This window comes from Pan troglodytes, chromosome 3 (genome assembly GCF_028858775.2).
Source record: "Pan troglodytes isolate AG18354 chromosome 3, NHGRI_mPanTro3-v2.0_pri, whole genome shotgun sequence".
In the NCBI taxonomy this organism is placed as follows: domain Eukaryota; kingdom Metazoa; phylum Chordata; class Mammalia; order Primates; family Hominidae; genus Pan; species Pan troglodytes.
The window spans coordinates 311,733-325,946 of NC_072401.2; the positions used below are offsets into that span (position 1 = coordinate 311,733).

The 14,214-nt window shown below is 38.6% G+C and overlaps 1 protein-coding gene across 2 annotated transcripts in view; it reads left to right on the forward strand.

Moving 5' to 3' along the window:
- The first annotated feature begins 2,343 nt into the window (after window positions 1–2,343).
- Window positions 2,344–14,214, forward strand: part of LOC129143817 (zinc finger protein 141) — a 79,990-nt gene continuing 68,119 nt past the window's right edge. For both annotated transcript variants that reach the window (XR_010156264.1, XM_063808498.1), the window contains exon 1: window positions 2,344–6,142. The gene's annotated coding sequence lies outside the window, so the exon portion shown is untranslated. The remainder of the gene's footprint in view (window positions 6,143–14,214) is intronic.

Below are 14,214 nucleotides of genomic sequence, written 5' to 3' on the forward strand. Positions count from 1 at the left end.
GGAAATAAACCAATAGTTACTATTTATACACAGTTCAAATGAGCCCTTTTAGTTTTCCACACTTATACAGCCATCTGAAAAGAAAAAGGAATTTTTGACAGCAAAGGATACTTCTGTTAAATATGGGTCGCAGGTTTTTACCCTATCCCAGGCTGTCCACCTACTACAAAAGTAGCTGTAGTTCATTGGTGGGGCTACCAGAAGGGCCAAGATAAAATTGCCCAGAGAAACAGGAGGGCTGACCAAGCAGCTAGGGCCACCACCTGCAGAGTCCATCCCACAGAATTTGGCTGAGCGAGGGATGAAAGAAGTATGCAGACACAGGTATTTTACCTAACAGTGCAGCTAGGGGACTGTACCACTTATCACCACCTACAAGAATGCAGCCGTGAATAGCCATTGATGCTCGCATTTGTTTACTACAGATGTAATGACAAAGGCTTGGAACAAACACAATTTGTGGGTAATAAACATCGTAGGCCCCCAAGTAGAGAGCAGTCCTGCACATGAATGATCAAAGGTCAGTTTTAGGAGATCAGTTTTAGGACAACATGAATAAACAAGCTATTTAGATAAACTCCTCTACATTCCTTTGTATCTACTCCTCACCCTTTGCCCTAGGGTAAGGACAGCTGCCTTCAGCTCATTCTTCCCCGAAGCTTTGCAAAACCTCCCGGCCTTCCAAGAAGGTTTGTGTCTTTCCCTATAACTTTTTCTTACAAATTTTTCCACCACCCTGACCAATCTTCAGCCACCCTCTCTGGGAACGTTTTGTGGCCCTTATTCCAAATTTGTCTAACAACCTCCCCATCCTGCAATATGCTCACAAGAAAAAGAAATGGGTTATCAAATGTGAATATATCCTAAAACATGAAAGATTGTATAAATTGGGAGCGGTTCTCTGTCTTCCCAGGCCCTCCAACAGGAAGTAATAAGGGCACTCCATAATTCTTGTCACTTTGGGAGAGACCATCTCCATCAGCTGTGAAAAATATTTTTGTCAAGTTTGTAAAGCCTATCCATCTTGTGTCTGTAATAATCCTGGAGGCCCTAAGCCACTCTAGTTAATTAATTCAGCCTGTTCAGCAACAAGAAACCTACCTAACATGAAGACTGGCAGATAGACTTCACTTAATTGTCAGCCTGTCGAGGCTATAACTACCTTCTGATCTTTGGGGACACCTTTACTGGCTGGGTTGAAGAATCTCATAGTAGAATAGAAAAAATTCAAGTAATTACCAAGGCCCTTCTCAAATAAATTATCTCTTGATTTGGGCGTCCACGGTCTTCACAAAGTAACAAAGGTTCATATTTTATTTTACACACTACCCAGTTAGTGGCAAAAGCCCTAGGGATAAAATACTTTTTACAGTCCTCCTGAAGGCCATAACCTGGGAATGTAGAAAGAACTAATCGAGCTATTAAAAGCACCCTGAGCAAATGATGCCAGGAAAACCTCTTTACCATGGCTAGAACTTCTGCCCATGGCATTTTGCAGATCGGAACAGCCCCTAAATTACATCTATGCCTTAGTTTTATTGAAATCCTATATGAGAGATCCTTTCTACTTGCAAACTTAACATTACACCAACAGGTTACCAAATTAACCCAGTACATAAAATTCCTGACTCAATTTCAAGAGGCCATCCGGAGTTTGCCTGCCTAAGTGACACTTGCAACAACCAACAACCGTTTTACCCCACACGATCAGCAGTCCTCATTAAAATCTGGAGAGATGGGTCTTTTGGATCGCAACTAACCTCTTTACAAAAGAACCCCTTTACTGTCATACTTTCTACTCCAATAGCTATCAAAGTTTCTGGCATCTCTAGTTGGATAAATCACTTTTGAATAAAACCCTGGAAAGACTTTAAGGAACCAAATGTGGAACTAGAACTCAGCTACTGTTGTGAGCCACTGGAGGACTTAAAATTTCTCTTTGAATGAGAACATAAGTAATGTTCTCCCTCTTTTTACCTTAAAGTAGGGCAATCCCAATATTGGCAATCTTATTTGCAGGGGCACTGTTTATTCTTTCTTTAACCCTATCTTGTGCAGCACCAGGAGTTCCAATAAGAGCTTGCTTTATCTAATATCAATTTTTTAGCCTAATGATTTATTTTACTTTTGGTTGCTTTAGTGCATCAGCAATGTTAGTAATATTTTGATGTTTACATTACAAGTCATAATACTCTGCAGATTTACTAATATGCCTTTGTTACCATAAACCAACACCCCCTCCAGGGAAGAGTTAACTGTGACCCTCCTCAATTTAAACCTCAAAGCCATAATCTGAATAGTGGTCTCTATCTCTAATACTCTTTGGATTAACAGTCTTTTTTTTTTTTTTTTTTTTTTTTTTTTTTTTTTTGAGATGGAGTCTCGCTCTGTGGCCCAGGCTGGAGTGCAGTGGCGCTATCTCGGCTCACTGCAAGCTCCGCCTCCCAGGTTCATGCCATTCTCCTGCCTCAGCCTCCCAAGTAGCTGGGACTACAGGCAGTCTTCTTAACAAGCATATCAATTTGGCCCTAATCTACTTGCCTTGGAACTATGCAGCCTAATGCTCTATGATCATTACCCACACTTCTGGCTAAAAGCACCCTTATAAGCTCTAATTGCCCACAACCTTTTAGAACTCTGCAGGCAGCTCCACAAGTACTAATGTCTGCCAATTCCTCCTATGCCTCAACCCAGCTGTGCATGAATTCCATTCAGGGTAAAAATGGCCTACTTGGCCACAATACAAGAATGGGCAACTACTCAAGCCCAACTTAGTTTCACTTACCATTGGGACCTCTTCATACAAAACCTTCCCCCTGCTAACATACTATTTCTAACCCAGGCTAAAGAGGCCTTTGAAGATTTTCTTAAGCCCAACCCCATTGTTTTAAGCCCCTTGTTCTCCCCTGTAACCCTCATTGGCCAGGCATCTCTGTGCATCTATGCTACCATCAATTCCAGAACTCTTATGGGTGGGTGCTCTTGACCCAGCATAATGCAACACATCCAGCACCACTATTAATACCCCACAAGCTTTTTTAACTTTCATTAAATATTCCCGATACCAAATGAGATTCTCTACTTATCACCCCCAATATTTTAACTCCTGAACCATGTATCCAAAATGATGCCACTGAATTCTACCTCAATCACTCCTCTTGCAGTCAATCCAACCCATGGTATCAACCAAGCCAGTATGAATTATGCAATAGGTTTCAAGTCTTTTATTCCTTTCAGAAAACCCTTCTCCCAGATACTACTAGACACATGATTTTGTAGAAAAATAGACTCATTCTCTTATTCAAACTAATCACCCATGTCTAACTCTCTAGACAGCAGCAACTTTAGTGGCAGAATATCAGATACTGGACAGCCAAAATGGACACTTGTCAATGTTTGGAGCTGACCTCAACTCTTTCTGCATTCATTCTTGTTTATGGAGTGCGGAACTTTACTTCCTATGGAAGATGCAGGCTCATCTCTGCCTCTCTGCAAATTGGACCAGAACATACACTCTGGCTTACCTCATCCCTAAAATTTCCATTGTTCTGGGTGATGCTTCTCTGCTGTTACCCTTATTTACTACCTCACACCAGATCAGCTCAGAAGTTTATCTAATTTCCTTCCACAATGAGCTTGTCATCACAAGTGCCACCACAGGAATAGCTGTCATTGTTATTGCCTCCTCAACTTTCCACAACCCATCTCTGGAACTGACTCATAAAATAGAAACCACTGCTCAAACTCTAACAGAGTTACAGCAACAGGTTTATTATCTTATGGCTGTAGTTCTCCAGAAATTGTAGAGATCTTGACACACTGACTGCAGCTCAGGAATAAATTTGCCTTATGCTAGGAGAAAAATGTTTCTGGGTTAACAGATTAAGGCAAGTCCAGAATCGTGAGAGATTTTATACACCAGGCCTCTTCCCTTCAGAAACATGCCACTTAGGTCTAGTTCTCCTGGGGTGCCACCTGGTCCCAGACCTCATGACATCTCATTTTGTTGGGATCCCTGGCCTTTGTCTTCCTTTTTCTCCTTTTTGGGCCTTGCTCACTAAATCTACTAACCAGATTTGTTCCTTCTCACCTAGAAACTCTCAGAGTTCAAATGGTCCTCTAACAGGAATATTAACCTACTTTTTTCCCTGCTGGAAAACTGTGTCCCTACACATTTTCTCTGGAGACTGCAAGTCAAACCTGAGAGAACATGGAGGATATCTTTCCCTGACAAAGAACAAAACAATGAGACACTGATGAGTTCTTTATCTCATGTCAGCAGGAAGCAGTTACGGAAGACCCACAGTGCCCCTAAACTCAAAGATTTTTAGGGTCTCAATCTATTGAGGGGAGAATGTTAGAGTAGGCAGTTAGACATGAGCAGAAAAAAAAAGCCCCTGGGGGAGGAAAATCTCATGCTCCAAAGACAACCCGAAACATGTATGCTAAATTGAGCAGAGAGGACGGGAAATACCTATGAAGAAAGAATACCCTGAAACACCCCTTAAGACACCCAGTAATTGCTCATACTGTGGTTAAACTGTCAGAATATAGCTAGTACATGCTGACATGTATACATCTTTGCATACACAGATACCTGAAAATGGGATTGCTGGATTGTATGATAATTTCTTTTTTTTTTTTTTTTTTTGAGACAGGATCTGTTTTTGTCACCCAGGCTGGAGTGCAGTGGTGCAATAATGGCTCACTGCAGCCTTGACATCCCGGGCTCAAACAATCCTCCCATCTCAGCCAGCCAAGTAGCTGGGACTACAGGTACATGTCACTACACCTGGCTAATTTTTGTATTTTTTGTAGAGGTGGGGTCTCACTATTTTTCCCAGGCTGGACTCAAACTTCTGAGCTCAGATAATTCTCTCACCTCAGCCTCCCAAAGTGTTAGAATTATAGGCATGATCCACCACACCCAGCCATATTTGATTTTTAATATCTTGGGAAACCTCTATCCTAATTTTCTTGGAGACTGCATTATTCTCTTCTACCAACAGTGCATGGGGGTTCCAAATGCTCTGCATCCTTGACAACATTGATTCCTTTTGTGTGTTGAATAGTGGCCATGCTAATGGGTGAGAGGTAAGAGCTCACTGGGATTTTGCTTTGCATTTCTCCCAAAAAAATAATTTTGATGATCCTTTCAAATGCCTCTTGGCCATTTGCATAGCCTTTTTAAAGAAATGTCTTTGGAGACCTTGGTTCATTTTATTAAAAATCAAGATATTCACTATTGGTTGTTGTGTTTTAGAAGTCATTTATACATAAGGGATGTTAATTCCTGTCGAATAGATTACTTGCAATTTCTTCCCCATCTCCTGGTTGGCATTTGTACTCCACTAAGTGTTTCCCTTGATGTGCAGAAGGTTTTGAAAGTTTGATATAGTACCATTTTTTATTCTTTTCTTGATACTTCTGCTTTTAATGTAATACTCAAAAAATTTGTGAAAATTAATGTTATTATGCTCCTCCCTATTTTTCTGAACGTTGAAGAGATATATGTCTCACATTTAGGTATTTGGTCTGTGTAAAATATTTTCTTTGCATGCTATCAAAGGGAAAGGTCCAAGTTCATTATCTTCTATTTAGGTGTTGAATTTTTTCACATCATTTGTTGGAGAGTCTGACCTTTTCTTCACTGTTTGGTCATGATAACCTAGTAAAAAATTATTTGATAATATTCCCAAAAGTTTATTTCTTGGTTCTCTGTTCTGTTCCATCAACCATTTGTTTGTCTTTATGCCAATATCACAATGGTTTTATTTTTGTAGCTTTGGAATAGGTTTTGACATCATGAGATGTGGTACCTCTAACTTTGTTTTTTTCTAAAGCTGTGTTGGCTATTCATGGTCCCTTGTGATTACATATGAATTTTAGGATTTTATCAAATATCTCTATAAGAGAAGTAACATTGGAATTTTAATAAGGCTGACATGGAATTTGTGCATCACTGAGTAGTATTGACAGCTTAACAATACTAAGTCTCCTGACTGAGAAATGTATGTGTATGTTTATGTCTGTGTTTGTGAATGTTTGGAATTGCATCAGAGATCATGTAAGGTGAAGAGAAAGAGTACAAAGTGTTTCTATGGCCTGTCTCTGGACTCCTGCACATTCCGAACCATGGAAGGTAGGCAAACCACATGATCTCTAGCTGTTTTATCTTTTTAGATGTATCATTGTCAAGTTGGTATGGCAATAAAAATGTCTTTCAAAAGTTGAAAACAAATGTCCGTCTTTGGCCCAATCTCACACACAAATACCCAGAAAGTTGGAAGTTAAGGAAGGTAAATTCTCAGTGGTGGAATTGTAGGTTATTTTAATTCACTTTATTGAATTGCTTTTTATTTTCTAATGTTTGGCATTGTGTCATTTAATTAAAATAAAACATCATATATGTTTTATCCTTGCCTTTATTTGTATATCCATGTAAAATGAAGAAAGAACAAAAGAAAGGGAGAAAAAAAGAAACAAAATGTAAGAATTTAAAAAATGAAGAAAGGAAGCAGAGAAAAAAATAAAATTTTAAAAGTGCTATAAATTAGAGCCAAGAAAGCATCTGGATAGCGTAATCACTGTTTTGCTATACAAGGCCCAAGCCGGCAGGGCCTCCTGGGAGAGACAGAGATATTGGAGACTGCAAATAACTCCTAAACAATTTCCATTTTTATCGCTTTTCATTCATTGTGTAAGTTACCTACACTTTTTTTGTCAGCTGAAACTAATTCCAGTTGTCTAACAATATTTTACTTTGTTATTATAATCCAGGTTCAAAAAATAAGAATAAAAGTGTTTTCTAGGCTGGTTGCTTATTTGTAAATTAGTCTAGGCAGAATGATCAGTCTAGACAAGAATCCTTTATTAGCATTCTGAACAGGGATCTTGGCCAAGAGGAGGAATTCTCCAGAAAGGAGCCAGGGATCTCAGTATAAGAAAAACTCTTGGTCGGGTTCAGTGACAATCACAAGCAATTTCACTCTGACCAGATTAGACTCTGGCTGGCAGTGTGGAAAAAGCCCAACTTTGGGAGAATCAAACCAGGACCTTCCAGGTATTCATTCATTTACCAAGAAAGCATTGATGATGTAAAGTGATGTGCATCACACTGTGTTTAGGGCAATCAAAGTTAAATAAAAATACATAAGGCATATCCACCTTTCTGGAAACACACTCTAGTTGGGTGCATCTGAATGCCTACATTTGGTGTTGCTGTTCTGGGGAATGTGATGATATTATTGTGGTTTTAGTAGAATTTCCTAATGAGTAATAATATTGAAACATTTTACATGCCACTTAGAATTTGTCTATTCAAATGCTTTATTCGTGTTGCATTGGTAAATTATTGTATTAACTCATAAGAGTTCTCTTAATATATTTATTCCTAGACCCAAATCAGATTTAAAACTTAAAATGTTTTGCCATTAAATATTTTGTCTTTTGTATTCATTATGATTCTGTTCAAAAAGCAAATGTTTTTCTGTTTCATGAAGTAGTATTCTTTATTTTTCTCTTGTTTTGAGACAGGGTCTCTGTCACCCAGTCTGGAGTGCAGTGGCACAATTGTGGCTCACTGCAGCCTCAATCTCCTCTCCTGAGGAGCTGGGACTACAGGCCTGTGCCCCAATGCCCAGCTTTTTTTTTTTTTTTTTTTTTTTTTTTTTTTCATAGACATGAAGTCTCACTATGTTGCCCAGGGTGGTCTCAAACTCCTGGGATTGTGTAATTCTCCCACCTCAGCCTCTCCAAGAGCTAGGATTACAGGCATAAGCCATTGATCCTGGCATAAGTTTTTCTTATTCTTGATTTTGCTTTTGTGTAATATCTAAGATATTTTTTGCCTAACCCAACATTATAAAAATTTACTCTAATTTTTGTCCAGTGAATATGATAATTTTAACTTTTAAAATTAGAGATATAATCAATTTTTAATATTTTATTTTGTGTGGTTTGAGTTAGGCGGTTCAGCTTTATTTGTTTGCATGTTGACAACTGATTTCTCAGTATCATTTGTTGAAGAAACTTCTGCTATTAAAATTTCTTGGCATCTTTGACAAAATTAATTTTACCACAAAGTAATATATTTATTAATATACCACAAATTCTATTCCTTTAATCTATAAAAATCTATTTTTTTCACTGTATTTCCAACTCTTAAGTCCAGGGGTACATATGCAGGATGTGTGGGCTTGTTACTTGGGTAAATGTGTGCCATGGTGGTTTGCTGCACAGATCATACAGTCACCCAGGTATTAAGCCCAGCATCTGCTAGCTATTCTTCCTGATCCTCTACTTCCTCTCACCTTCCATACTCAGGCCCCAGTGTGTGTTTTTCCCCCCATGTGTACATGTGTTCTCATTAATTAGCTCCCACCTATAAGTGAGAACATGCAGTATTTGGTTTTCAGTTCCTGCGTTAATTTGCTAAAAATAATGGCTTCTAGATCTATCCATGTCACTGCAAAGGACATGATCTCGTTCCTTTTTATGGATGCGTAGAATTTCATGGTGTTTATATATCACATTTTCTTTATCTAGCCTGTCATTGATGGGCATTTAGATTCATCCCATGTCTTTGCTATTATGAATGGTGCTGCAATGAACATACACGTGTATGTGCCTTTATAATGAAACAATTTATAATCCTTTAGGTGTATACCCAGTTATGGAATTGCTGGGTCAAATGGTATTTCTTCCTCTAGGTCTCTGAGGAATTGCCACACTGTCTTCCACAATGGTTGAACTAATTTACACTCTCACCAATGGTGTAAGAGCATTCCTTTTTTTCCACAACCTTACCAGCATCTGTTGTTTTGTGACTTTTTTGTTATAGCCATTCTGACTTGTGTGAGATGATATCTCATTGTAGTTTTGATTTTGATTTATATTTATTTATTTATTTATTTTTGAGACAGAGACTCATTCTGTCACCAAGGCTGGAGTGCAGTGGCGTGATCTCGGTTTACTGCAACCTCCACCGCCCGGGTATAAGCGATTCTTCTGCCTTAGCCTTCTGAGTAGCTGGGATCACAACAACCACCAAGATGCCTGGCTAATTTTTTGTATTTTTAGTAGAAATGGGGTTTCACCATGTGGCCAGGCTGGTGTTGAACTCTTCACCTCAAGTGATCCGCCCACCTCAGCCTCCCAAAATGCTGAGATTACAGGTGTGAGCCACTGCGTTTGGCCTGCTTTTTTCTAATGATCAGTGATGTTGAGCTTTTTTTCATATGTTGGTTGGCCACATGTATGTCTTCTTTTGAGAAGTGTCTGTTAATATCCTTTGCCCACTTTCAAATGGGGGTGTTTGTTTTCTTCTTGTAAATTTGTTCAAACTTTTTATAGGTGCTGGATATTTGACCTTTGTCAGATGCATAGATTGCAATTTTTTTCTATTTTGTAGGTTGTCTGTTTACTCTGTTGACAGTTTCTTTTTCTGTGCAGAAGCTCTTTAGTTTAATTAGATCTCATTTTTAAATTTTTGCTTTTCTTGAAATGGCTTTTTGCATCTTTGTCATGAAATCTTTGCCCATGCCTATGTCCTGAATGATATTGCCTTGGTTTTCTTCTAGGGTTTTTATAGTTTTTGGTTTTACATTTAAGTCTTTAATCCATTCTGAGTTGATTTTTGTATATTGTGTAAGAAAGGGATTCAGTTTCAGTTTTCTGCATATGGCTAGCCAGTTCTCCCAACACCATTTATTAAACAGGACATTCTTTTCCCATTGCTTGTTTTTGTCAGATTTGTTGAAGACCAGGTGGTTGTAGGTGTGCAGTCTTATTTATGGGTTCTCTATTCTGTTCTATTGGTCTATCTGTCCGTTCTTGTACCAGTACCATGCTATTTTGGTTTCTGTAGCCCTGGAGTATAGTTTCAAGTCAGGTAGCCTGATGCCTCCAGCTTTGTTCTTTTTGCTTAGAATTGCCTTGGCTATTTGGACTCTTTTTTGGTTCCATATGAATTTTAAAATAGTTTTTCTAGTTCTGTGCAGAATGTCAATGGTAGTTTAATGGGAATAGCATTGAATTGAATCTATAAATTTCTTTGGGTAGTATGGCCATTTTCATGATATTGATTCTTCCTAGGTATGGGCATGGAATGTATTTCCATTTGTTTGTGTCACCTCTGATTTATTTGAACCATGGCTTTTAGTTCTTCTTGAAGAGGTCCTTCACTTCCCTTGTTAGCTGTATTACTAGGTATTGTATTCTTTTTGTGGCAGTTATGAATGGGAGTTCATTCTTGATTTGGCTCTCAACTGGCCTGTTTTTGGTACATAGGAATGCTAGAGATTTTTTTTTCATTGTTTTTGTATCCTGAGACACTGCTGAAGTTGCTTGTCAGCTTAAGAAGCTTTTGGGCTGAGACAGTGGGGTTTTCTAGATATAGGATCATGTCATCTGCAGAGAAGATAGTTTAATTTCCTCTCTTTTTATGTGACTACACTTTATTTCTTTCTCTTGCCTGATTGCTGTGGCCACAACTTCCAATACTGTGTTGAATAAAAGTGGTGAGAGTGGGCATCCTTGTCTTGTGCTGATTTTCAAGGCAAATGCTTCCAGCTTTTGCCCATTCAGTATAATATTGGCTGTGGGTTTGTCATAGGTGCCTCTTATTATTTTGAGGTACGTTCCTTCAATACCTAGTTTATTGAGAGTTTTTAACATGAAGGATGTTGAATTTTATCAAAGGCCTCTTCTGCATCTATTGAGAAATATCATGTGGTTTTTGTCCTTAGTTGTGTTTATGTGATGAACCACATATATCGATTTGTGTATGTTCAACCAACTTTGCATCCCAGGGATGAAACCTACTTGGTCGTGGTGGATAAGCTTTTCAATGGGCTGCTGGGTTGAGTTTGCCAGTATTTTGTTGAGGATTTTTCATCCATGTTTATCAAGAATATTGGCCTGAAGTTTTCTTTTTTTGTTGTTGTATCTCTGCCAGGTTTTGGTATCAAAATAATGCTGGCCTCATAGAATGCCTTAGGGAGGAGTCTGTCATTTTCATTTTTTCTGGCATAGTTTCAGTAAGAACGGTACCAGCTCTTCTTTGTACCTCTGGTAGAATTCAGCTTTCAATCTGTCAGGTCCTGGGCTTTTTTTGGTCAGTAGACTCTCTATTACTGTCTCAAATTCAGAACTTGTAATTGGCCTATTTAGGGGTTCAATTTCTTCCTAGTTCAGTCTTGGGAGGGTTATGTGTCCAGGAATGTGTTTATTTATTCTAGATCTTCTAGTTTATATGTGTAGAAGTGTTTATAATATTCTCTGATTGTTGTTTGTATTTCTGTGGAGTCAGTAGTAATATCTCTTTTATTATTTCTGATTGTGTTTATTTGAATCTTCCCTCTTCTTTAGTAGTCTAGCTAGAAGTCTATTTTATTAATTTTTTCAAAAAAGCTCCTGGATTTGTTGACATTTTGAAGGGTTTTTTTGTGTCTCTATTACGTTCTGTTCAGCTCTGATCTTGGTTATTTTTTGTCTTATGCTAACTTTGGGGTTTGTTTTCTCTTGGTTCTCTAGTTCTTTTAGTTGTAATGTTAGGTTGATGACTTGAGATCTTTTTAGCTTTTTAATATGGACATCTAGTGCTGTAAGTTTTTCTCTTAACACTGCTTTAGCTGCATCTCAGAGATTCTGGTACATTGTCTCTTTGTTCTCATTAGTTTAAAAGAACTTCTTGATATTTGCCTTAATTTCATTATTTACCTATGAATCCTTAAGGAGCAGGTTGTTCGATTTCCATGTAGTTGCATGGTTTTGAGTGAATTTCTTATCCTTGAGTTCTAATTTGCTTACACTGTGATTTGAGACACTGTTTGTTATGATTTCAGTTTTTTGCACTTGCTGAGGCATGTTTTAATACTGATTATATGGTCAGTTTTAGAGTAAGTGATATGTGGTGATGAGAACAATGCATATTCTGTTATTTTTGGGTGGAGAGTTCTGTAGATAATCTATCAGTTCCACTTAATTTAGGGCTGAGTTCACGTCCTGAAATCTTTGTTAATTTTCTATCTTGATGTCTAATATTATCAATGGCTTGTTAAAGTACCCCACTACTATTATGTGGGAGTCTAAGTCTCTTTGAAGGTTGCTAAGAACTTACTTTATGAATCAGGGTGCTCCTGTGTTGGGTACATATATATTTAGGATAGTTCACTCTTTTTGTTGAATTGAAACCTTTACCCTTATGTAATGCCTTTCTTTGTCTTTTTGATGTTTGTTGGTTTAAAGTCTGTTTTATCAGAAACTAGGATTGCAACCTCTGCTTTTTTCTGTTATCTATTTGCTTGGTAAATCTTCATCCATCCCTTTATTTTGAGCCTATGTGTGTCTTTGCATGTGAGATGGGTCTTTTGAAGACAGCGTACCAATGGTTCTTTGTACTTTATTCAGCTTGCCATGCTGTGTCTTTTAACTGGGGCACTTAACCTATTCATATTTAAGGTTAGTATTGTTCTGTGTGATTTTGATCCTGTCATCATGATGCTAGCTGGTTATTTTATAGACTTGTTTATGTGGTTGCTTCATAGTGTCACTGGTCTGTGTACTTCAGTATGTTTTTGTAGTGGCTGGTAATGGTAACTTTCCATATTTAGTGCTTCCTTCAGGAGGTCTTGTCTGGCAAGTCTGCTGGTAATAAATTCCCTCAGTATTTGCTTGTCTGAAAAAAATTTTATTTCTCCTTCACTTATGAAGCTTAACTTAGCCAGATATGAAATTCTGGGTTGGAATTTCTTTTCTTTAAGAATGTTGAATATTGGCCCCCAATCTCTTCTGGCTTGTAGGGTTTCCACTGAGAGGTCTGCTGTTAGTCTGATGGGCTTCTGTTTGTAGGTGGCCTGACCATTCTCTCTGGCTGCCTTAACATTTTTTCATTCATTTTGACCTTGGAGAATCTGGTGATTATATGATTTGGGAATGGTCTTTTCATGGAGTATCTTACTGGGGTTCTCTGCATTTCCTGAATTTGAATGTTGGCCTGTCTAGCTAGGTTGAGGAAGTTCTCCTGGATGATATCCTGAAATATGTTCATACATCTCAGAGGTTTTGTTCATTCCTTTTCATTTTTTTCTCTATTCATGTCTGCCTGTCTTATTTCAGAAAGGACAGTCTTCAAGCTCTGTGATGTTTTTCCTCCACTTGGTCTATTGTGCTATTAATACTTGTGATTACATTGTGAAGGTCTTGTAGTGTGTTTTTTCAACTTTATCAGGTCATTTATGTTTCTATGTATACTGGCTATTTTGGCTGTCAGCTCCTGCATTGTTTTAACTTGATTCTTAGCTCACTGGGTTACAATGTGCCCCTTTAGCTCAGCAAAGCTCATTTGTATTCACATCCTGAAGCCTACTTCTATCATTTCAGCCATTTCAGCTTCAGCCCAGTTCTGAACTCTTGTTGGAGAGGTGTTGCAGTCATTTGGAGAACACGGTGCACCCTTACTTTTTGAGTTTTCATCATGTTTGTGCCACTTCTTATCTTTGTGGGCTTATCTATTTTCAATCTTTCAGGTTGCTGACCTTTGGATGGGGTTATTGTGGGGGTTTTTTGTTGTTGTTTGTCTGTTTGTTTTTCTTTTAATCATCTGGTTGCTGTTTTGTAGGGCTACTGTGGTTTGCTGGGTGTCCACTCCAGGCTTGGTTTTTTTGTTTTTTTGTTTTTTGGGGTTTTTTTGTTTTTGTTTTTGTTTTTGTTTTTGAGACGGAGTCTCACTCTGTAGCCCAAGCTGGAGTGCAGTGGTGTGATCTCGGCTCACTGCAACCTCCACCTCCAGGGTTCAAACGATTCTTCTGCCTCAGCCTCCCGAGTAGCTGGGACTACAGGTGTGTACCACCACGCCCAGCTAATTTTTGTATTTTTAGTAGAGACAGGGTTTCACCATATTGGCCAGACTGGTCTCAAACTCCTGACCTCAAGATCCACCCACCTTAGCCTCTCAAAGCACTGGGATCACAGGCATGAGCCATGTGAGCCACTGTGCCTGGCAGTCACCTTGGTTTTTTAAGTACCTGGAAGTATCACCAGTTAAGGTTGCAATACAGCAAGGATGGCAGCATGCACATTCCTCTGGGGTCTCCATCCCAGGGGGTACTGACCTGTTGACTGCCTGAACACAACTGTAGGAGGTGGCTGGAGACCACGGTTTGGAGGTCTCACCCAATCAGGGGAAAGGGGATGAGCAACCAATTAAAGGAG